We start from the raw sequence: 23,637 nt of genomic DNA on the forward strand, positions 1-23,637 counted from the left end.
TGTCCTGATCTAAATATTCAACTTGGGAAGTTTCATGGTGGTCTCTTTTTGAATATTTTTCCCTATTCACCTGGGTTTTTCCCGTCTTAGAATTTAGAGAACAAATGCTTAATTTGCATAAAAACATGAAATCTCAGACAACTTGCAATGGATTTTTTTCTTTGTTATCATGTAATATGGTGTACATCATATGTCATATAAACAGGGGAAATTTCAGAGTAACATTTATTTAGTAATTATTTATGTCCACCTTAAAAATGACACATACAGTGGGGCAAAAAAGTATTTAGTCAGCCACCAATTGTGCAAGTTCTCCCACTTAAAAAGATGAGAGAGGCCTGTAATTTTCATTATAGGTACACTTCAACTATGAGAGACAAAATGAGAAAAAAAAAATCCAGAAAATCACATTGTAGGATTTTTAATGAATTTATTGGTAAATTCCTCGGTAAAATAAGTATTTGGTCACCTACAAACAAGCAAGATTTCTGGCTCTCACAGACATGTAACTTCTTCTTTAAGAGGCTCCTCTATCCTCCACTCCGTACCTGTATTAATGGCACCTGTTTGAACTTGTTATTAGTATAAAAGACACCTGTCCACAACCTCAAACAGTCACACTCCAAACTCCACTATGGCCAAGACCAAAGAGCTGTCAAAGGACACTAGAAACAAAATTGTAGACCTGCACCAGGCTGGGAAGACTGAATCTGCAATAGGTAAGCAGCTTGGTGTGAAGAAATCAACTGTGGGAGCAATTATAAGAAAATGGAAGACATACAAGACCACTGATAATCTCCCTCGTTCCTGGGCTCCACGCAAGATCTCACCCCCTGGGGGTCAAAATGTTCTCAAGAATGGTGAGCAAAAATCCCAGAACCACACGGGGGGACCTAGTGAATGACCTGTAGAGAGCTGGGACCAAAGTAACAAAGGCTACCATCAGTAACACACTACGCCGCCAGGGACTCAAATCCTGCAGTGCCAGACGTGTCCCCCTGCTTAAGCCAGTACATGTCCAGGCCCGTCTGGAGTTTGCTAGAGAGCATTTGGATGATCCAGAAGAGGTTTGGGAGAATGTCATATGGTCAGATGAAACCAAAATAGAACTTTTTGGTAAAAAAAAAGAATGCTGAGTTGCATCCAAAGAACACCATACCTACTGTGAAGCATGGGGGTGGAAACATCATGCTTTCGGGCTGTTTTTCTGCAAAGGGACCAGGACGACTGATCCGTGTAAAGGAAAGAATGAATGGGCCATGTATCGTGAGATTTTGAGTGAAAACCTCCTTCCATCAGCAAGGGCGTTGAAGATGAAACGTGGCTGGGTCTTTCAGCATGACAATGATCCCAAACACACCGCCCAGGCAACGAAGGAGTGGCTTCGTAAGAAGCATTTCAAGGTCCTGGAGTGGCCTAGCCAGTCTCCAGATCTCAACCCCATAGAAAATCTTTGGAGGGAGTTGAAAGTCCGTGTTGCCCAGCGACAGCCCCAAAACATCACTGCTCTAGAGGAGATCTGCATGGAGGAATGGGCCAAAATACCAGCAACAGTGTGTGAAAACCTTGTGAAGACTTATAGAAAACGTTTGACCTCTGTAATTGCCAACAAAGGGTATATAACAGTATTGAGATGAACTTTTGTTATTGACCAAATACTTATTTTCCACCATAATTTGCAAATAAATTCATTAAAAATCCTACAATGTGATTTTCTGGATTTTTTTTCTCATTTTGTCTCTCATAGTTGAAGTGTAACTATGATGAAAATTACAGGCCTCTCTCATCTTTTTAAGTGGGAGAACTTGCACAATTGGTGGCTGACTAAATACTTTTTTGGCCCACTGTATAATGCTTAATTCCACCTTAGAAGTTGTACATTTGCATGTATATACATAAAAAAGGCAGTGAGCCTCCACTATATCCTTGCTCTGACCCTTGACCCTTGACTATCGATCTAGAAACTTAATTTCCTCATCTTGATTGCCTACTTACAAAAAAACTAGGGGGAAATGGACCAATGACTGTGCAAGATGGGCAATTTGGTGGCCATTTTGATATGCAAATTAGAAGGTAAAAAACTAAAGATTTCGCTTGGGTACCATTTTTTTTGGACTCAGCACCCTTGAAATATGTGAAGTAGGCCGGTTCCCGACTTGTACCCATAAATGCTCCTCACTTCTTATAGAAGGCCTTTTTTCTGAAATCCGTCTAGACTATGTGGCGTCTGCTGATGTGCAGGTTACCTTCCCCCCCAAACACGGACACACATGTCTGCCACTTGTTGTCTGTGGTTATGCTTTGCATGTGTGGGATTCTGAAACGTCCTTAAAGGAGAATTCCGGCCAATTTTTACGTTAATCTTGATCGCTATAGCTACGCGAGTACTTTCGATAGAAAAAACCCCAACCCGAATCAGTGCAGGCAACACGGAGAAGCCGCAGCTACGTACTACAAGCGTCCCCTGAGCTAAAACGGCAGTGGTCGGGGCAAGTTTTAGAGTGCCTTTGTGCCGAAAGTACTCACGTAGCTATAGCGATCAAGATTAACGTAGATTCGGGAATTGTCGTTTGTTTATTCAAAGACAGTCCAAAGTAGTGCAACTTTGCACATTTTTGTGGGTCTGAGGTGTATGTCACATTTTAGCTGCCAAAGCTCCGCTGCCCTCTGTCTCTGGTCCTCAGTGTGAGAGGGGGAGGGGCCAGCGGCTAGAGCGACAAAAGCCAATGCGCGTAACAGATGGACAGACAGACAGACAGACAGTAGGGGTGGGCGATATATATCGTCTACGATAATATCGTCATTGTTGTGTTAACGATGTGCAAATTGGCATTATCGAGTATTTAAATTACTTCAAACACGCATTGGAACGCTACACATTCACTAATGTCAACAAAGATGGCGGTGCACGATTGTGCAGCGGCTACTAGCTCTCCTGTCAGTGTATATTTATACAAGTACAGCCACACTGAACTAATCAATACAGGACTACGATACAACACAGCCGTTATGAGAGCCTTCCAGGCGGCTCATGACATCCCGGAGGAGATTCCCAGACCGGGCGCTCCGGAGATTGTTGTCGGCATCTAGCAGGCCGGCTAGCTACCGGCAGGATCAAGACAAAAACTCTGGCAAGACCAGAGGCGGAGGACTGCATTTTTCTGCATAATGAATGGAGTACCAACCGCAGGATCGTTGTCCAGCACTGCTCACCAGACCTGGAAGCCCTGTCTGTAATATACAGGCCATTTTAGTTACCACGAAAACAGCACACTGCCGTCTACATAGCCCCCGCCGCTAACGTTAGCACAAGTTTGGCTCACTGCTAACCATAGTGAACAAACTGCAGCGCGATCACCCAGAGGGGATACATATTGTAGCAGGGGACTTTTACAAGGCATCCTTAAAGTCTGTACTCCCCAGCTTTTTCCAGCATGTAGATTGTGTTACTAGAGGGAAGAACACACTAGACCATGTATACTCTAACATCAAGAAAGCATACAGAACTGCACCTCTCCCTCAGCTGGGCCAGTCAGATCACATCCAACTACTCCTGATCCCAGCATAAATCCCGGTCAGAAGGACTATATAGCCAAGTAGAAGGACTATCCAAACCTGGACTGACACTGCCCTATCCCAGCTCCAGGACTGCTTCCATTAAGGACATGGTTGGGTGCAATATGTTACAGAACAGAGCCCTTTGTTTATTATTATGATTTCATCTTGCTTGTATGCTGCACAATTTACATTACAGCATAGGTGTACAACTGAATGTTGACTCAGAGTTCGATGTTCATACAGTAGTTCAATTAGTATTAGTATAGTATTAGTATTTTATGTCTTTCAATTGTTTTTACTCGAATACTTACATTTTAAAGAAAATAAATAAGAACTGTTTTCATTCAACATTGTGCCCATTATTATCATCAGTGATTAAGTAACTCAGACTTTTAAAAACACATTTTTAAAAGGATATCGTCTAATTATCGTTATCGTCAAAATCGCCAAAAATATCGAGATATTTTTTGTCCATATCGCCCACCCCTAACATACAGATAGATGGAAGTTCCTGCAATTTCAGGATGAGGAGGAGCAACTAGGTCGAGTCAGGATGAGGAGTAGAGACTAGGTCGAGTCAGGCTGAGGAGGAGAGACTAGGTCGAGTCAGGCTGAGGAGGAGAGACTAGGTCGAGTCAGGCTGAGGAGGAGAGACTAGGTCGAGTCAGGCTGAGGAGGAGAGACTAGGTGTAGTCAGGATGAGGAGGAGAGACTAGGTCGAGTCAGGATGAGGAGGAGAGACTAGGTCGAGTCAGGATGAGGAGGAGAGACTAGGTGTAGTCAGGATGAGGAGGAGAGACTAGGTCGAGTCAGGATGAGGAGGAGAGACTAGGTCGAGTCAGGATGAGGAGGAGAGACTAGGTGGAGTCAGGCTGAGGAGGAGAGACTAGGTCGAGTCAGACTGACGAGGAGAGACTAGGTCGAGTCAGACTGAGGAGGAGCGACTAGGTCGAGTCAGGATGAGGAGGAGAGACTAGGTCGAGTCAGGCTGAGGAGGAGAGACTAGGTCGAGTCAGGCTGAGGAGGAGAGACTAGGTCGAGTTACCGTGGATTTCCACCAGATGCGGAACGGATGCGGAACGGCTCCAAAACGGCGGCGGAGTCATTAGGTTTCCATTACAGTCAAAGTGTGTATTTCCACTGGCTGCATAACGGCTGCGTTCCGACTCCGGCACAGCTCCGGCGATCCGCAGCCCTCCGCAGCAGATACGCAGAGCTTCTATTTTTGCCGGACGCCAGAGAGCTCCGCAGCAATTCAGCACACGGCAGATAGTGCGGGACAGGAAGTAGAGCACAGAAACAAAATAAACATCCTGTTAATTTTCAAAATAAAATACACCGTCCTCACGGTGGATCATATTTCCCTGCACTACACCTTGAAAACACAGCACAGAGTTTTTTCCCCTCTACTCCTCTGGATGGAAACTAACTGCTGTTGGTTTTGTGGCTCTATTCTACGTGAATTTGCGAGAACTTGTGGGTCCTTGTGACTACAGCTGTCAGTCATGGCCGCAGCTGTGCCGCAACAAATCCGGACCTGGTGGGTATTGACCGACGGCGCAGCACGCAGCAAAGCCGCTCCGCAGCCGTTACGCACGCTGTGGAAATCCGGAGTCAGGCTGAGGAGGAGCGACTAGGTCGAGTCAGGATGAGGAGGAGAGACTAGGTCGAGTCAGGATGAGGAGGAGAGACTAGGTCGAGTCAGGCTGAGGAGGAGAGACTAGGTCGAGTCAGGCTGAGGAGGAGAGACTAGGTCGAGTCAGGATGAAGAGGAGAGACTAGGTCGAGTCAGGATGAGGAGGAGAGACTAGGTCGAGTCAGGATGAGGAGGAGAGACTAGGTCGAGTCAGGATGAGGAGGAGCGAGTTCACAAGTTTGTCTCACCACTGAAGTTTGGTTGCCATAGATACAGTATATATGGGGCACCGCCGATCCTTCATCGGCTTCCAAGCCGGCTCCGGTGCTCCAGAGCCCGGGCGCTTGTCATTGTGGAAGGCTACTTCTACTAAAGTAAATATGTCTGTTATATTATTTGTACTTTTACTTAAGTACTGAGATTCAGTACTTCCTCCACCACTGCAATGTACAAGTCATCTGCGACTCTGACAACCATCTCCTGAACGGAGTCTCCCGCTTCCCAGGAGGTGCACAGGAAGTGTCATGTCCTTATATGGGAATTTAGGGGGCATTTTCTTATGCTAATTAGGAACAACTGGCAGGTGCTTTAATTTCATCATTACGAAGACGTGGGATTCATCAATCCTAAGAACACAGGTGCGAACAATTCTGTTGTTTAATAGCCAGGACACACTAAGCAGACGGCCGACTGTTGACAGAAAAGCCAGTCGAGATGATCAGTCTGGTCCCGAGGTCCAAAAAACTGCCCCGGGACACACTGAGGCGACACCGACTTGAGAAACGTAATACGTCTCCATAGCAGCAGGGGGCACTACTCTGTATTGTTGACCAAGAAATGACAACCAGCAGCTGATTGGACGAACGTGTCACATGGGTTTGTTTCCTCCGGAAATTCAAAGCCAGACTGTCATGGTGGCCGTTCAGAATACGATCTCATGTTGTACTAAAATAGTTCACTGAAAGGTGTTTCTGAAAACATTTTAAGAGAGAAATAGGCCGTGCAGTTGCTGAATCTGTCTTCATTTCAGATCAACAAAGGTCAGTTTAAAAGATTTTCATCAGATTTTGAGAGACTCTAGTCACGCTCATTACGCTCGCCATTTCCCGGTGAGTCCCGACTGCCCTGCCACCGACTGAACATGTCAGGTCGGCGAAAATGAACGCCGACAGCCCCCCAGACTGACGACGGCACGGGACACACCGAACAGACTCGAGTCACTGACCTCGCCAGACTGTCCAACGGCCGATAATCTCCTTGGTGTGTCAGCACCTTAAGAACACGTCATGAATCTAATGTAGACTATTCTTAGGGACTTTCTTAAGAACATATTTAAGAGAAAACTTAGGAAGATATTAGTGAATGAGGCCCATTATTTATAAAAAGGAAACACGGCTGCTGTAATGAAACAGCGAGAGAAATCGAGGCAGACGATCACAGACCGACTGAATGTGTAAGCAGCCTAAAAATATACATTTACAGACTTCCGGTGACGCCATGTTTTGAGACACGTGTCGGGTGATCGCTCCCTCAAAAGTTAGTCATGGTTAGTTATTTTGCAAAGTTTATAAACAGTTTGAATGCAGCTGGAACAATCTAAGTCCTCTGAGCAACTAGGAGTATGAATAGACCGGCTAGGAACACCGGGAAAATACAAGATTCACAGGAGAAACACCAAGGGAAAAAAGGAGCGCCGCCCGCATCAGCCGAGACAGGCGACAACGAAGGAATGGTGGAGATTCTCCGGGAGCTGAGAGAATTAAGGAAAGAATCTCAAGACTCGTTTACTGAGACGAAAGCATCGCTTTCCAGGCTAGAAGAATCAGTAAAAGACTTGAAACAGCGAGTAGGGGTCCTGGAGCAAAGAACTGCAGAGGTGGAGGACAGGGCTGGTGCCGCGGGAGATATTAGCCGGCGCCATGACAGGGTGCTCTGGCACCTGTTGAGGCGGCCCTCACTAACCTATGTGACGATCTTCAGAACCGTATGCGCCGTAACAACCTGAGAATTCATCAGGTCCCTGAAGAAAGTGAGAGGGGTGATATGGCGAGCTTTGTAAAACAACTCCTCAAGCCTACGCTGCAGTTGCCGTCGGACTTGAACCTACAAACTGAGAGGGCGCACAGATCTTTGGGGCTTAAACCAGCCAACTCAGCGGCGCCACGCTCCATCATTGTAAAGTTTCTGGACTACACGGTGAAAGAAGTGGTGTTATGACAAGCCTGGGCTCAGAAGCAAGTCACGTTTGAGGGTAAAGTTATATACTTTGACCAGGATTACTTGCCAGCAGTGCAGATGAAGAGGGCGAAGGTCAGCGCGGTGATAAAACAGCTGAAGGAAGAAGGGATCCAGGCCAAATGTCGCTTCCCAGCAAAGCTGAGAATCAACCTGAAGACAGGAGTTAAAGCATTCCCAACGCTGATCGAGGAGCTGCCTACGCTCCGGGAGCTGGGGATTTCCGTGCAGGTGAGCGAGAGAGAGAAAATGGAGCAGGAGCTCTCCAGGGAGTCATGGCAGGACGTGCGGAAAGGAAGAAAAGGAGATGAGTCGCTGTCAGATGCAGATTTGCGGACTCTAATGTAAGACTGAGAGGGGACAGTAAATACACACAGGTTGTTGTGTTTTCTGTGGAGTTCTGTCATTTGTGAAGTTTTGTTATTTCTTATTTACATGTTTAATCAAATGGTTACCTTAAACCAGAGCTACAAATGCCACAAGTAACCCTTATGGAGAAACGTGTGCGGTTTAGCAGCCCAATAGTGTAGTGCCTCTTTAAGAGGAGTGTGCTGTGAGTACATGTGACCGGTGTTTACTACGTGAAAAGGAAGCGCGAGATGCATTTAGTTTGTAATGACTTTCAACCCGCTGTGCAGCCACTTGGTAAGCTCTCTTCATTTAAAATGCTTTCTTGTCTGCTTTTATGATGTACGCTTCATGTTGTCTGCGGTCACCATGCTATGCTGTTATACTGTGTTTACGTCTGTTGCATGTTAAAGATGATGCTATGCTCCGGTAGGTCTAAGCAGTGTAGTTAACTGATAAAGATAACGCTATGCTCCAAAGTTAGAAGTTGACGAGGTGGCGAAGCTGCGGGACATAAAGCTAACATTTAGACTTATAACATTGCTGCACCATACGTGTCCATTCGTGTTTACTTTCTTTAGCTTTATAAATGTCTGATGAAGTATGAATCGCGGACCAGTATTTAAGGTAAATAACGTTGTACTTCCTGGTTTACCGCGGGGCATGTGAATGTGGAATACCGAGTAATATCCTTTGTACACTGGGTTGCCCTTTCCGTGGGGAGAACACGGAACACAGGTATTAAGCTATTATATTTGAGTATAACTAGGCCTATATACCACGATGACAATTAAGGTGTTACAGACCTAGACTTCTTTCGTTGTGATGTTCCTGTAACAGTTAACTACACTGTACAAAGACTATCATTTTATTTATGAGTAAATAAGAGTTTAAGGAACTGCTAAACTCTCCCACTTTTTTCTGTTTTCATGGTGAGGAGACTCATGATGCAGTTACTTTCTAACCAAGAGACATATATTCCTCTTTGGTTTGTGGATTGGAGGGCACTTGGTGCCGGCTCCCCAGAGAGGGTTAGGAGTCACAACTCTCTGCCTACAATACAGCAGGGGCTGGGTACACTTTTGAGACCAGCTGGGCTTTTGGATGTTCGATGTTGATTTTGTTCTATCTATGTTTGTAAAGTCTGCACACAGGTGTGATATGCAAGAGTGGTCAAACAACACAGAGAGGTGTTTTGATAGGAGGAAGAATTCCTTAAGGGGATAGATGGAAATATTGTACGGAAACAATGTTACCTTATGTCGAATCTAGAGATCGTCAGTTACAATGTTAAAGGGCTTATCCACCCGATAAAAAGAAAGATATTGGGACAGCTAAAAAAACACAAATGCTCATTAGCTATGTTACAGGAAACCCAGTTGAGCGATGCAGAACATAAGAAATTGAGGAGAGAATGGGTTGAGCAGGTGTTTTTTGCATCTTGCTCAAATAGCAGGAAAAGAGTAGCGATTTTGATCAGTCGAACAGTCAGTTTATCTGTACAGAGGGAAGTGAAGGACAAACTGGGCAGATATATCATGATCATAGGTACACTAGGTGGGCTAACTTAACCATTATGAATATTTATGCCACAAATAAAGATGATTCTAATTCTTTTAAAGAAGTATCATCCATATTGGCGAAGGAAGCTAAACGGATAATTATTCTAGGGGGCGACTTGAATTGTGTACTAAACTCAAAATTAGACAAACTGCCCATGGTACATGGACCCCCTAATAAAAAATCTAAAACGGCAAAATACATGCTGGAAGAGTTGGGACTAATTGATAGTTGGAGAGCTAAAAATAACAAAACGAGGGACTTCACTTTCTTTTCCAAAGTACATGGGTCATATTCCAGGATCGATATGATTTGTATTTCCAAACTGTGTCTTCATATGGTGGAAGAGTGTACTATAGAACCTATTACCCTGTCTGACCATGCCCCAGTAAAAATGACTTTAAATCTAGGCTTTTACAGGCACTTTAAATACTGGAGATTGAATGTTTCCATGCTTACAGATCCAGCGATTAAAAAAAATTGAAAAGAAACGATAGAAGAATACTTTGCAATAAACGATAATGGGTCAGTCTCCCCCTCTATTCTTTGGGATGGGGCGAAGGCGGTGCTGAGAGGTAAATGTATTTAAATAGCAGTCAAATTAAATAAATAAGGAAACACAATTGGAAAGTGACATTAAAAGATTAGAACGTGAGCACAAAGCCACCAGGGACCCTAGTACGTGGATACAACTTCAAGGTTGCACGGATACTTTAGGTGATTTACTTACGCACAAAGCCGAGGGTGCACTCAGATACACAAATCAGAGATATTACGAGATGGGGAATCGAGCGAGCCGCCTACTGGCCTTTCAGCTGAGAAAAGAGCAGTCAAATCGTATAGTGTCCAAAATACAACACCCCACGTCCTTAGCTGAAGTCTCTCACCCAGCAGAAGTGGCGAAGGCATTTAAATCATTTTATCAAAACCTTTACGACGCACCGGAAGGGTCTAATAAGACGGCTGAGTTGAGGGAAATCTTTAAAAAGATTAAGCTGTCAAAACTAACAGAGGCAGAGGCAATACAACTAACAACCCCAACTATGGAAAGTGAAATAAGAGAGACCATCAAATCTATGAAGAACAATACGTCCCCTGGGACGGATGGCTTCCCCTGCGAATTTTACAAGACGTTCATGAACGAGATAACAGCAAAACTTTGTGTGGTTTTTAACTATGCCTTAGGTGAAAATGACCCACCCAAGAGCTGGTCAGATGCTATAATAACCATTATTCATAAAGAGGGGAAGGACCAATTGGAGTGTGGCTCATACAGGCCAATTAGCCTCCTAGGTATTGATGTCAAAATTCTTAGTTTCATACTGGCACACAGAATGCAGAAATATCTAATTAATTAATCCTGACCAGACTGGATTCATACCAGGTCGGCATAGTGCAAATAATATTAGAAGGGCTTTAAATTTACAGTCATTAGCAAGAGACTATACCCACCTGTCAATGCTTCTTAGCCTTGATGCTGAGAAAGCGTTCGACAGGGTCGATTGGACATATTTAAATTTTACTATGGAACAGATGGGATATAATGCAACATTTATTAGGTGGATTAATACTATAAACAAGGACCCAATATCCAGAGTCCGGGTGAATGGATATTGTTCTGAATTTTTGGAACTTAAGAAAGGTGTTGGACAAGGAAACCCAGCCTCTCCTATCTTATTTGCATTGGGTATAGAGCCGCTGGCAGAGATGATTAGAAAGAATGACCAAATTGAAGGGATTATAGATGGAGGGGGTGAGATACACAAATATCGTTGTTTGCAGATGACGTTCTTTTGTTTAATAGAAACCCGGTATCGTCTATTCCTGCGCTCCTGCGATGTCTGAGGAACTTTGGGGAGGTCTCGGGGTACAAGGTTAACGAAGGGAAATCTGAAGCAATGATGATATCGGGTGAAAGGCCTAAACAGTTGGAAAAGGAGACAAAATTCAGATGGTCAAGAACCGGCTTCCTTCTCCGGGAACCATCACCTTATCGTGGTGGAGAGGTTTGTGTGTCCCTATGAACCTGAGGGCTGTGTTGTCTGGAGCTTTGTGCTCCTGGTAGGGTCTCCCAAGGCAAAGTGGTCTCAGGGGAGGGGCCAGACAAAGAATGGTTCAAAAACCCTATGAAAAAACGAGGTAGAGATGATGTGACCCTGCCCGGAGGAAGCCCGGGGCCCCCGTCTGGAGCCAGGCCCAGATGGAGGGCCCGTCAGCGAGCGCCTGGTGGCCGGGTTTGCCACGGAGCCCGGCCGGGCACCGTGGGAAAAAGCTACGTGGCACCTCTCTCTCCAACCCATGGGCCCACCACCTGTGGGAGGAACCGCTGGGGTCGGGTGCGCTGCCACATGGGTGGCAGTGAAGGTCAGGGGCCTCGACGGACCAGACCCGGGCAGCAGACGCTGGCTCTGGGGACGTGGAACGTCACCTCTCTGTGGGGGAAGGAACCGGAACTTGTGCGGGAGGTGGAGCGCTACCAGTTGGATCTGGTGGGGCTTACCTCTACGCACAGTCTCGGTTCTGGAACCATACTCCTGGATAGGGGTTGGACTCTTTTCTTCTCCGGAGTTGCCCAGGGTGTGAGGCGCCGGGCGGGTGTGGGGATACTCACAAGCCCCCGGCTGAGCGCCACTACGTTGGAGTTTACCCCGGTGGACGAGAGGGTCGCCTCCCTACGCCTGCGGGTTGTGGGGGGGAAAACTCTGACTGTTGTTTGTGCGTATGCACCAAACAAGAGCTCGGAGTATTCGGCCTTCTTGGAGACCTTGAATGGAGTCCTGTATGGGGCTCCAGTAGGGGACTCCATAGTTCTGCTGGGGGACTTCAATGCGCACGTGGGCAATGATGGAGACACATGGAGAGGCGTGATTGGGAGGAACGGCCTCCCTGATCTAAACCAGAGTGGTTGTTTGTTGTTGGACTTCTGTGCTAGTCATGGATTGTCTATAACGAACACCATGTTCGAACATAGGGATGCTCATAAGTGTACTTGGTACCAGAGCACCCTAGGCCAAAGGTCAATGATCGATTTTATAATCGTTTCATCTGATCTGAGGCCGTATGTTTTGGACACTCGGGTGAAGAGAGGGGCAGAGCTGTCAACTGATCACCATCTGGTGGTGAGTTGGGTCAGAGGGTGGGGGAAGACTCTGGACAGACCTGGTAAACCCAAACGGGTAGTGCGGGTGAACTGGGAACGTCTGGAGGAGGCCCCTGTCCGACAGACTTTCAACTCACACCACCGGCGGAGCTTTTCGTGCATCCCTGTGGAGGCTGGGGGCATTGAACCCGAGTGGACAATGTTCAAAGTTTCCATTGCTGAAGCTGCGGCGGGGAGCTGTGGTCTTAGGGTCTTAGGTGCCTCAAGGGGCGGCAACCCACGAACACCGTGGTGGACACCGGTGGTCAGGGAAGCCGTCCGACTGAAGAAGGAGTCTTTCTGGGATATGTTATCCCAGGGGACTCCGGAGGCAGTTGCAAGGTACCGAAGGGCCCGAAGGGCTGCAGCCTCTGCCGTGAAAGGGGCAAAGCAGCGGGTGTGGGAGAAGTTCGGAGAAGACATGGAGAAGGACTTTCGGTCGGCACCAAGGTGCTTCTGGAAAACCGTTCGCCACCTCAGGAGGGGGAAGCGGGGAACCATTCAAGCTGTGTACAGTAAGGATGGGACGCTGCTGACCTCAACTGAGGAGGTAATAGGGCGGTGGAAGGAGCACTTTGAGGAACTCCTAAATCCGACTAATACGCCCTCTATGGTAGAGGCAGAGCTGGAGGATGATGGGGGATTGTCGTCAATTTCCCTGGTGGAAGTTGCTGAGGTAGTTAAACAACTCCACAGTGGCAAAGCCCCAGGGATTGATGAGATCCGTCCAGAAATGCTTAAAGCTCTGGGTGTGGAGGGGTTGTCTTGGTTGACACGCCTCTTCAACATTGCGTGGAAGTCGGGGACGGTGCCTAAGGAGTGGCAGACCGGGGTGGTGGTTCCCCTTTTCAAAAAGGGGGACCAGAGGGTGTGTGCCAATTACAGGGGTATCACACTTCTCAGCCTCCCCGGTAAAGTCTACTCCAAGGTGCTGGAAAGGAGGGTTCGGTCGATAGTCGAACCTCAGGTTGAAGAGGAACAATGCGGATTCCGTCCTGGTCGTGGAACAACGGACCAGATCTTTACTCTCGCAAGGATCCTGGAGGGAGCCTGGGAGTATGCCCAACCGGTCTACATGTGCTTTGTGGATCTGGAGAAGGCGTATGACCGGGTCCCCCGGGAGACACTGTGGGAGGTGCTGCGGGAGTATGGGGTGAGGGGGTCCCTTCTCAGGGCCATCCAATCTCTGTACGACCAAAGCGAGAGCTGTGTCCGGGTTCTCGGCAGTAAGTCGGACTCGTTTCAGGTGAGAGTTGGCCTCCGCCAGGGCTGCGCTTTGTCACCAATCCTGTTTGTAGTATTTATGGACAGGATATCGAGGCGTAGTCGGGGTGGAGAGGGGTTGCAGTTTGGTGAGCTGGGGATCTCATCGCTGCTTTTTGCAGATGATGTGGTCCTGATGGCATCGTCGGCCTGTGACCTTCAGCACTCACTGGATCGGTTCGCAGCCGAGTGTGAAGCGGCTGGGATGAGGATCAGCACCTCTAAATCTGAGGCCATGGTTCTCAGCAGGAAACCGATGGAGTGCCTTCTCCAGGTAGGGAATGAGTCTTTACCCCAAGTGAAGGAGTTCAAGTACCTTGGAGTCTTGTTCGCGAGTGAGGGAACAATGGAGCGGGAGATTGGTCGGAGAATCGGCGCAGCGGGTGCGGTATTACACTCAATTTATCGCACCGTTGTGACGAAAAGAGAGCTGAGCCAGAAGGCAAAGCTCTCAATCTACCGGTCAGTTTTCGTTCCTACCCTCACCTATGGTCATGAAGGCTGGGTCATGACCGAAAGAACGAGATCCAGGGTACAAGCGGCCGAAATGGGTTTCCTCAGGAGGGTGGCTGGCGTCTCCCTTAGAGATAGGGTGAGAAGCTCAGTCATCCGTGAGGAGCTCGGAGTAGAGCCGCTGCTCCTTCGCGTCGAAAGGAGCCAGTTGAGGTGGTTCGGGCATCTGGTAAGGATGCCCCCTGGGCGCCTCCCTAGGGAGGTTTTCCAGGCACGTCCAGCTGGGAGGAGGCCTCGGGGAAGACCCAGGACTAGGTGGAGGGATTATATCTCCAACCTGGCCTGGGAACGCCTCGGGATCCCCCAGTCGGAGCTGATGGAGTTAATGTGGCTCGGGAAAGGGAAGTTTGGGGTCCCCTGCTGGAGCTGCTACCCCCGCGACCCGTTACCGGATAAGCGGAAGAAGATGGATGGATGGAAGAACCGGCTTCAGGTACCTGGGGGTTATCCTGACTCCTCTCAATTATACAAAGCTAATTACGATAAACTTATCTTTCAGATAAAAAAAGACCTGGAAACATGGGAAATGCTCCCCTTGTCTTTAGTAGGCAGGGTGGAGACTATCAGGATGAATGTACTGCAGAGACTGCTGTTCTTCTTTTGCTCTCTTCCTATAACGGTCCCAATATCTACATTTAAATTCCTGGATAGGCTTATTTCTAAATTCATCTGGCAGAATAAAAGGCCCAGGGTATGACTGAAAGTCTTGCAATCATTTAAAGGGAAGGCTGGCTTAGCTTTACCTCATCTACGGAGCTACTACTGGGCTTCACAATTACGAATTTTGATCTCATGGATTAGGCTTGATGAGGACACAAAATGGGTACAGATAGAACAAAGTTCTGTAACTAAGGTATTAATCTCGACACTCCCTTTTATGGAGGCAAATGTGTGGCAAAAAATACATAATACAGTATACATACATAGTCTATACAACAGAATTCGCTTGGATTGGGCAGATAATACATTAGATGTGAAAAATAAATGGGAACTGGAGGCCGATACCATTATTCCGGAGGATGATTGAGAAAAGTCCTGGGTGTCTTGGCATAAATGCCTAAATAGTCCAAATTGGAGGGAATTTGCCTGGAAGTTGAGAATGCTGTATTTCAAAACACCCTTTTTTATATATGGCTATGACAAGAGGTGTGCTGGAGAGGGTGTGGAATAATTGGAATAATTGGGTATTTCTCAGACATCTTCTGGGACTGCCCAAAAATACAAATATACTGGAAGGAGGTAATGAGAGTAACTGGGGAGATATTAGGGTTGAACATATTAGTTGAACCACAGAGATTAATTTTAGGGAACATGCATTTAAGAGGGTTGGGAAAAAACAAATTGTATATGCTCAGAGCTCTGGTGTTAGTAGCACATAAAATGATTACGAGAAACTGGCTTAAGCCCCACCCACCCACCCTAGACCAGTGGTCCCAGTTGTATGGAAGGTATAACTGCAAAACTACAATTCAGGATGGTTATTTATTTAGAGAGATGGTTGCCTGTCATACAGTATTTGGCAAGAGAATAGTGTGTTGAATTAGGACCGGGGGCTTGCAATTAGGAAAGCAACCTCTCACTTCCTGTGTGTTCGTAGTAGCATGTTGATTATTGGGTATATAAGTGCATGTCAATACTACCTGTTTCTGTACCATGTTGTGTGAGACACCTTGTCAAGGATCTTGTTTTAATAAATGTTAAAAAAAATAAAAAATAAAAATAAAATATATATATATATATATATATATATATATATATATATATATATATATATATATATGTTATTATCAGATTTTCAACAAATCTTTTAAATTCCTCCCGTTTTTGCGCTGTATTAATATTCATTCATATTGAGATTAGATTTCTGGGACTCTTCAGTCTGGAGTAACCTCTTTCCTTCACTCACCTCCTCCTTCTTCCTCTTGCTCCCTCGCTCTTCTGAGTCTCCCGAGGCCTCACTGACAACTTTCCTGTTTCCCTCCTTCTTCTTCTCCTCCTTCTCCTTGTGTTTCTGCGTGTACTCAGTGATAAGATCGGGGCAGTCCAGGTTGTCTTGCGGCTCCCATGTGTTATCCTCACTGGAAAGGTGAGTGCAGACAGAAGAAAATCTCCTCAGGCTTTGTTTTTAGGAAATACATTCTCACTCTAATTGCCTATTCCTGATATATATATACTGTATATATATATCAGGAAAAAACACCAAGTATTAATATTATAGACTCATACTTACTCTGAGAACCCCTTCCATTTCAGCAGGAACTCTACTCTTCCCTTCACCACTCTGCGGTCCAACACCTTCTCTACCACATACTCCTCCTCTTCCTCCTCCTCCTCCTTCACTGCTGCAGCTGCAGGAGGTGCTGCAGGCTGCTCCTCCTCTTCCTCCTCCTCCTCCTTCACTGCTGCAGCTGCAGGAGGTGCTGCAGGCTGCTCCTCCTCCTCGGCCTTCTTGCCCTTCTTTCCTGCTCTGGTCACCAGCTTGACGTCTGCTGAGGGCTCCTTTGGTAGAACCAAGGGGGAAACATGCAGAGATAATGATACAAGGGTTAGAAGAACTAATGGGAGGTGGGAGAGAATTATAGTTTACCATGTTTTACTATATTAAAATGTTCTGCTTGAATGGAGAAAATGCAAGGGCTGATGAGGTGACCAATCCATAGGACTTCAGAGTGTGAAGTATCTCCTGCATTCAAACTGAAATAACTACTAAAATGTAAGCCACAAAAGTCATTAACTGGAGCTACAAGCTACATGCACAGTAGCCTCAACCAACGACAGTTCATTTACCAGATGTAATTAATTTCAGTTGTAAAAATAATTTCAAACCTATTTATCCTAGAGTAACTTCGCTCTGTCCGCACCTCAGTGTGTGTGTGTGTGTGTGTGTGTGTGTGTGTGTGTGTGTGTGTGTGTGTGTGTGTGTGTGTGTGTGTGTGTGTGTGTGTGTGAACATGCAGATGGCGTTTCTTCTATCGGGGTGAAAATGTTCCACCTAAACAACTTCCTTCCTGAGACTATTTAGCAGAGCCAAAGTCGTTGCGTCCGGAGCTTAGCGCCGCCCGAGACGATTGTGATTGGTTTACAGAAATGCAAACAAGCCAAAGCGTTTTATCTCCTATCCCAGAATGTCTGAGTAAGTGCATGTGTGAGACCGCGTGTACATTCATGTTTACAGTGTGCATTATATATATCACTTAATTCTCATTATAGTTTCTAGATTTTAGAGTCCAATGTCTTCAGTGTCTTTCTGTTCTATGTCCATATATACGAGGGAGCAAATCATATAATATGTAGAGAAGGAAACTCAGCCTCTGTAAAAACAAACACATGAGAAAAAGCGTGGCAGATAATAGAGGACCGACTGAATGATATATCTAAAAATATATATTTTTAGATATATCATTATATTATATATATACTACTGCTCTTAACTGAAACCATTCAATGAGTCACTTGTCATTTGCAAAAATGAACAGTTGTACACTTTGCATTAAAAGAGAGCAGTGGAAGTTAATATGACTTAGGACATTTATATTTTAGCCCATGAGAGAGAGAGAGGGAGGAACAGAGTGAAAGAGATATTTATGCATCATATTCTAGTGTTGTAGAAAATGGATCTTCATGGTAAATTTCCTGAGTAACATTATCTTCTTCTTACTTTTAAGGCAAAGAGTACAACTGTTAATTTGTGCCAATGATTAGTAACCTAATCCTTGAATGGTATGATTATGATGGTTTCAGTTCAGAGCAGTGGTCAGTTAATGTATATTTTTAGGCTGCTTACACATTCAGTTGGTCCGTGTAGGGCTGCAACAACAAATCGATAAAATTATTAAAATTCGATTATTAAAAAAAGTTGGCAACGAATTTCATTATTGGTTCGTTGTGTTGTGCGACTATTACGCCAATTGAGCGTGGAGCGAAAGGGAAAAAGAAAAAATAAAAATAAAAAAAAGAGCAGAGCAGAGCGGAGGTAGAGGAAATACCATCGGAGAGACCAGTGGTTAAATTGGACCGGGGCTCTCCGCGGCTCAGCCCCGGCACATAAGCCTGCTGGTTTGTGTCCGGATGGGCCTGCTTGCAGTCAGTTGCCTACTGGAAATATGTCACATGAAATTTGTGTGATGCTTTTGAAAACATGATATTTCTGACAACAAATGAAAGATTTTTGAAATGGCATGTCTATTTTGTCTCGGCAAAACTGAGATGAGAACAATCGGAACACGGCAACAACCCTAACCCTAACAACCTGTGCAGCACTGCAGACAATTCACTGCGGGTCAACTACATAACGCCTAGTGTCTACGTTGGTAGGATTAACTTTTAAAATGCCTTCTCCTGAAGCTGAAAACCCCGTTCTCAGCGGTGGAAGCCCGGTGCTCGGAAGCTCCAACGGCCGCTACGAGTTCATGTCGCTGACCAAGACGTTGAACCGGTCCTCACCGTCACATCTCCTCCAGCGGTCGGCTCACCTCCGAGCATCGGAGAGCCCCACTAGGCGCTGTGTGTGTGTGTGTGTGTTTTGTCTGTATCTGCTCTTTGGGTTACTTACCTTTACACAACTAGTAACTAAAACAACAAGTATGTATGTATTGAGCTGATGTAAATTATAGCTTTTTTGTTTTGTTTTTTTATCCAATTCATCGATAAATCAGAAAAATAATCGACAGATTAATCGATTATTAAAATAATCGTTAGTTGCAGCCCTAGGTCCGTGATCGTCTGCCACGCTTTCTCTCGCCGTTTCATTACAGCGGCCGTGTTTCTTTTTTACAAATAATGTGTTTCACGTTATCATACTTCCACAAGAAGCTGCTGCTCACTCTGTATAAAGTATGAACAATGATTATTCTCCATTTTAGCATCAGTAAATCTGTTATCGACCTCACGGTCTGGTGAGGAAAGATGTGAACGCTCATCTATCTGAATTACTTCATCCTGACTCGACCTAGTCTCTCCTCTTCATCCTGACTCGACCTAGTCTCTCCTCCTCATCCTGACTCGACCTAGTCTCTCCTCCTCATCCTGACTCGACCTAGTCTCTCCTCCTCATCCTGACTCGACCTAGTCTCTCCTCCTCATCCTGACTCCACCTAGTCTCTCCTCCTCAGCCTGACTTGGCCTTCGTGAAACGCACCAAGCCAGGCTGCACAGATTAGACTAGGTCAAGCCTGGCTTTATCAGTTATCCTGGATTTATAAATTCTACTTTTGTGCGATACCCCCCTGAACACTGACCTGAACATGGCTGGTATCAGAGTCCCAGTCTGCTGCTTGTCTTCTGGGGACCTTGTTGCTCCGCTGCTCCAGGTTCTGGTTGTCCTCCTCCATTCCTCTCTTGTCCTGAAATCCAGCAGATGTCCACTGGGGCTGCTGGACTCACTCTGGATTCTGTTCAGTACAAATCAAAGCAGCAGAGATATTCAGGAGCTGCTGTCTCCTCTCGTTTTCCTCACATCCACACACAACTAAAACAACAGTCGGAAAACTCAAAGCAGAGGCTGGAAAACTGTTCCATTTCCTTCCTAGCTACACAATCAACTCATGTCATAGATGGGGGTTGGGAACAAGACTTCTGACCAATGGCTACAATCCACATGGAACTGAGCCAACAAGGACACCCCTATTTCAGAGGCCCCACTGATAACACTTTCCAGATGTTTCCGAAAAAGTAGGGTAAAGTTCATAGGAATCTCTTATAACAAATCTTAAGTCAAAGTTTATAGAAAGTTATAGAAGTTCAGATACTACACTCTAAAATATGACAAACACTAAAGCAGAACCAGAGAAGCCAACACGGTAGAAATGTAGTGGAGCTTCATTATTTCGGAGAGTTTCCCTCTGATATTCTGTCCAATCAACAAGCGACTGCTTCCACCACGTGACGTGTGTTTACAGTGTTTGCTGCGTTTGATAAAGTGCAGTGTGACGCAAACCGAACCAAATGAAAAATGCAACAATGTTACAACTTCAGCCCCGAATCTCACCGAGCCCACCGAACTATAGAGGAGACACTAACGGAGCACACTGTTGCTCAGCAACGGACGTTCTGTTTACCTGAATCTTAACAACAGCAGAATGGGAAGCTAACGCATGCGCAGCTCTGTCTTCTATTCGCTTTGATAGCCGTGTAAAAGAACAGTTATTAAAGTGTTTACCTGAGTGTGTGTGTGTGCGGGTTTACCTGGAGCTCTGTCTTCTTCAAACCGTTCTTATACTGTCTATGTTTAAAACTCACTAATAAACTACACAACTATCCCGCCGCCAGCTCGAGAGCACAGTGAAGCAACGAGACTTCCGGTTTCCTCCAAGTCAGGGATTTTCAGATTAAAAGTTTAAAATGAAAGAAGGCCTCCACCTGGAGGTCAGGAGGGGAACTACAGATACACATTCAGTTAATGAATCAGGTAGTGGTGGACTGGAACTGAGTACATTTACTCAAGAACTGGACTTAACTCGAGGTACTTGTACTTTACTTGGGTATTAAATAATGTACAACACTTAAATAATTAAAACAATTTGTAAGTATAAAGAGAAATAACTAAATATAATGTAAGCATTTAAATGTATGTTTCCACCAGACTCCATTTAAATAAAATAGCAATATCATGATTATTAAACACACTTCATTTATAGTCGATAGAAATAGAAACAAAATATATATCAACTGTTCCAACAACAATCACCACTCTGGTTTGGTTGAAATAAACTCTTAATTCACCCATTTCCATGTGGAAATATGCTGGCTCTATACATGCTAAAAGTCCTGATTATTTACATGGAGTCTGGTGGGTTTGGTGATGGTGATTTCGGGGCTGTTTCATGTTAAACTAAAAGGATCTTACTCTTTAACTAAAAGGTCTATCTCTGTAGGGATCCTTTCATAATGTTGTCAGACTCTTAGAATAATAATCTGAGTCTGTCAGCAGCAACAACAGAACTTTTAGTGGATGGAAACTTTACCTTTTAATAAGGAGTTTAAACACAGACACAACAGGAAGAATAAATCCATCAAATCAACTCACTAATAATCAGCATGTGGCCTTGTTTTATTTCATTCATTTTGCATTTAGTTGTTCCACATTCCCAGACATTTCAAACAATTCAATCATTGAGGTTATTCTACAAGTCAGATGAATAAATCAGCTGTTTACTATCTGACCTGGTCTGTGTCCTGCTGCACACATTTTATACTTTTAAATCCTCAATTCAAACTACAAAGTAAAATTAAATTAGATTTTATAATAATATTAATCCTTAGAGATTTTGGGACAAAGAGTCTATGTACATGAAGGATTGTTTGTTCCACAATGACAAAACTATCATATCTGCAGAGTGTCAGTTACTGGCTTGTAAGAGAACTAAAATCCAAACTTTAAGAGTCTGACTGGCCAACAGGAATAAAAGACGGGAAAAGCAATAAGATGAGACAGACATTAGACAGAAAGGTTGTAACCCTAGTGCTACCAAAGCAGAAGGTAATAGCAGAACCATTAAAAGGTGAAGGAAGTAAGGTCAGTATTGGGATGGGAGTTATTGTTGAGGAGTCATTCTGCAGGAATGAAAACAAGTCAGACATTTAGAAACTTTGGTTTTTGTCATCACACAAGGCTAATTGATTATGAATTATTGATATAATCAAGTGTAGCAGTCATTAACATCTGTCCTTGTTTTTAGACAGCTGTGATGCTCCACCAGATGTTCCAGCTGCAGTCAGTTAGCTGCACATGTCCAAACTGTGCAGCTTGATGCAGAATCAACAGTAGCAGTTGACAGGCTGTTGTTGTACCTCACATTCCTCCTGTTTAACAACACTGGGCACTTTTCCCCAGGTTGGTGAAAAGACTTGGGTGACCATATTTGGCAGGAGGTTTAGGGGTCCTCCCCTTAAGAAAATGTGACGATTTAAAAATAAAAATGCAATTTGACAGAATTTTGGAGCATTATTATTACCATATCTGTGTCTAAAACAGTTAGTTGTGATGCTCAGATTGATTTTACATTCACTTGGCTTCGGTACTGTCCAAAACTGCTGGAGTCTGTGATGAAGACTGAAGCTAAAAGTTCAGATATAATATTCACAAAGTCAACATTAATTAAAGTGGTTGTACTCCCAGTTTGTGTGTTGGTTGGCTGTCCCAGCTGATTTCTGCTGATTGGAAACATCTCCAACTTTCCATCCGACAACTGAAGAAGGAAAGTGAACCGACAGCAGCACCTGTCCGTCCATCAGTCACCTGGAGCGGGAGGGAGGGACACGCGCTTCTGCTGTTCTGACAAAAAGTGATCACAGCCCCTACCTTTACACTGAAAGGTTGTTTCTGACTCAAAAATACTGGATTTCAATTATATCTGACAGATTATAGCCCACAAGAACTTAACCAGTTTAAATACATTCTTTAAGAAGCAATTCATCCATAAAATGCACGTTTGCCAAAAAGTGATCGTAGCTCCTAGCTTGTGTTTGAACGGTTGTTTCTGAAGAGAAGATGAGAGACGAGCAAACAAGACACATGTTCATGTCTTAATCATCTAAATAATCTGCCTCAGGTTGAGCAGAATAAAAGGGAAATAAAAAGTGACAAAACTAAACTAAAGATTAAAGTCAAAGTAGCAGTAGGCTACCACAGTGTAGAAATACTCTGTTACAAGTAAAGATTTTATAGATTTTATTATTAAAAGCATTTAGAAACATTAGACTATATGATGATTGTTTAGAGAAACATTTGTTTTCCAAATTTTAAATATATTACAATATGATTCAAAATATAAAGGACATAATAGTAACCAATAACAGTTGATTTTTAGATGTTACATATCATGAAGTGTTTTTAGTCCAACAGTTCAAATGTTGATAATCCCAGAGATGAAATCAGATGAATGTTTTTGTGTTTGAGTCTCAGATCTGCTTCACAGTGCAGAGTGTGTGTGATGGTGAACAGACTGAACTTTGATTTCAGCAGCTGATCTTCAGTCAGTGTTTCTGTCCACAGGAGAGACTCTCAGTCCTGCAGAGGACACAGAGACAATGAGGAACCAGCAGGCCAGACAGCAAACCCAGGATAAAGAGGTTGAGTGAATGTGGTGTTGAAGGTGTGGACGTGGATCAGTGAGTCAGAGGAGACTGTGTAGAAGGACAGAGAGCCAGCAGGAACGTCCACATACACTGCTACTCTGTTAGAAGAGGGGGAGGAGATGGATGTTTTTCTCTTATTGTGCCTGACATAGTAACCATGTTCATCAGAGCAGAACAGTCTCCAGGACTGATCATTCCCTCCAAACAAACAGTCATCACTGTTTCCTCTCCTTCTGATTCCTCTGTAACTCACTGATATATCAACCCCTCCTCTCCTCTCGACCTCCCAGTAACAGCGACCAGTCAGACC

The 23,637-nt window shown here is 44.8% G+C and overlaps 2 protein-coding genes and 1 long non-coding RNA gene across 4 annotated transcripts in view; 1 reads left to right on the forward strand and 2 right to left on the reverse strand.

The window, feature by feature from the left end:
- The window catches only part of LOC116042541 (zinc finger protein 239-like), a 139,659-nt gene extending 119,032 nt beyond the window's left edge, over nt 1-20,627 (reverse strand). The window contains exon 1 of one of the 2 annotated variants that reach the window (XM_036001647.1): nt 20,436-20,627. The gene's annotated coding sequence lies outside the window, so the exon portion shown is untranslated. The remainder of the gene's footprint in view (nt 1-20,435) is intronic. The other variant, XM_036001648.1, reaches the window with a different exon arrangement.
- Nucleotides 1-23,637, forward strand: part of LOC118495137 — a 470,232-nt gene that overhangs the window by 255,172 nt on the left and 191,423 nt on the right. The window lies entirely within an intron of this gene.
- The window catches only part of LOC116034886 (NLR family CARD domain-containing protein 3-like), a 972,843-nt gene that overhangs the window by 249,929 nt on the left and 699,277 nt on the right, over nt 1-23,637 (reverse strand). The window lies entirely within an intron of this gene.

Source organism: Sander lucioperca, chromosome 5, assembly GCF_008315115.2.
Source record: "Sander lucioperca isolate FBNREF2018 chromosome 5, SLUC_FBN_1.2, whole genome shotgun sequence".
In the NCBI taxonomy this organism is placed as follows: domain Eukaryota; kingdom Metazoa; phylum Chordata; class Actinopteri; order Perciformes; family Percidae; genus Sander; species Sander lucioperca.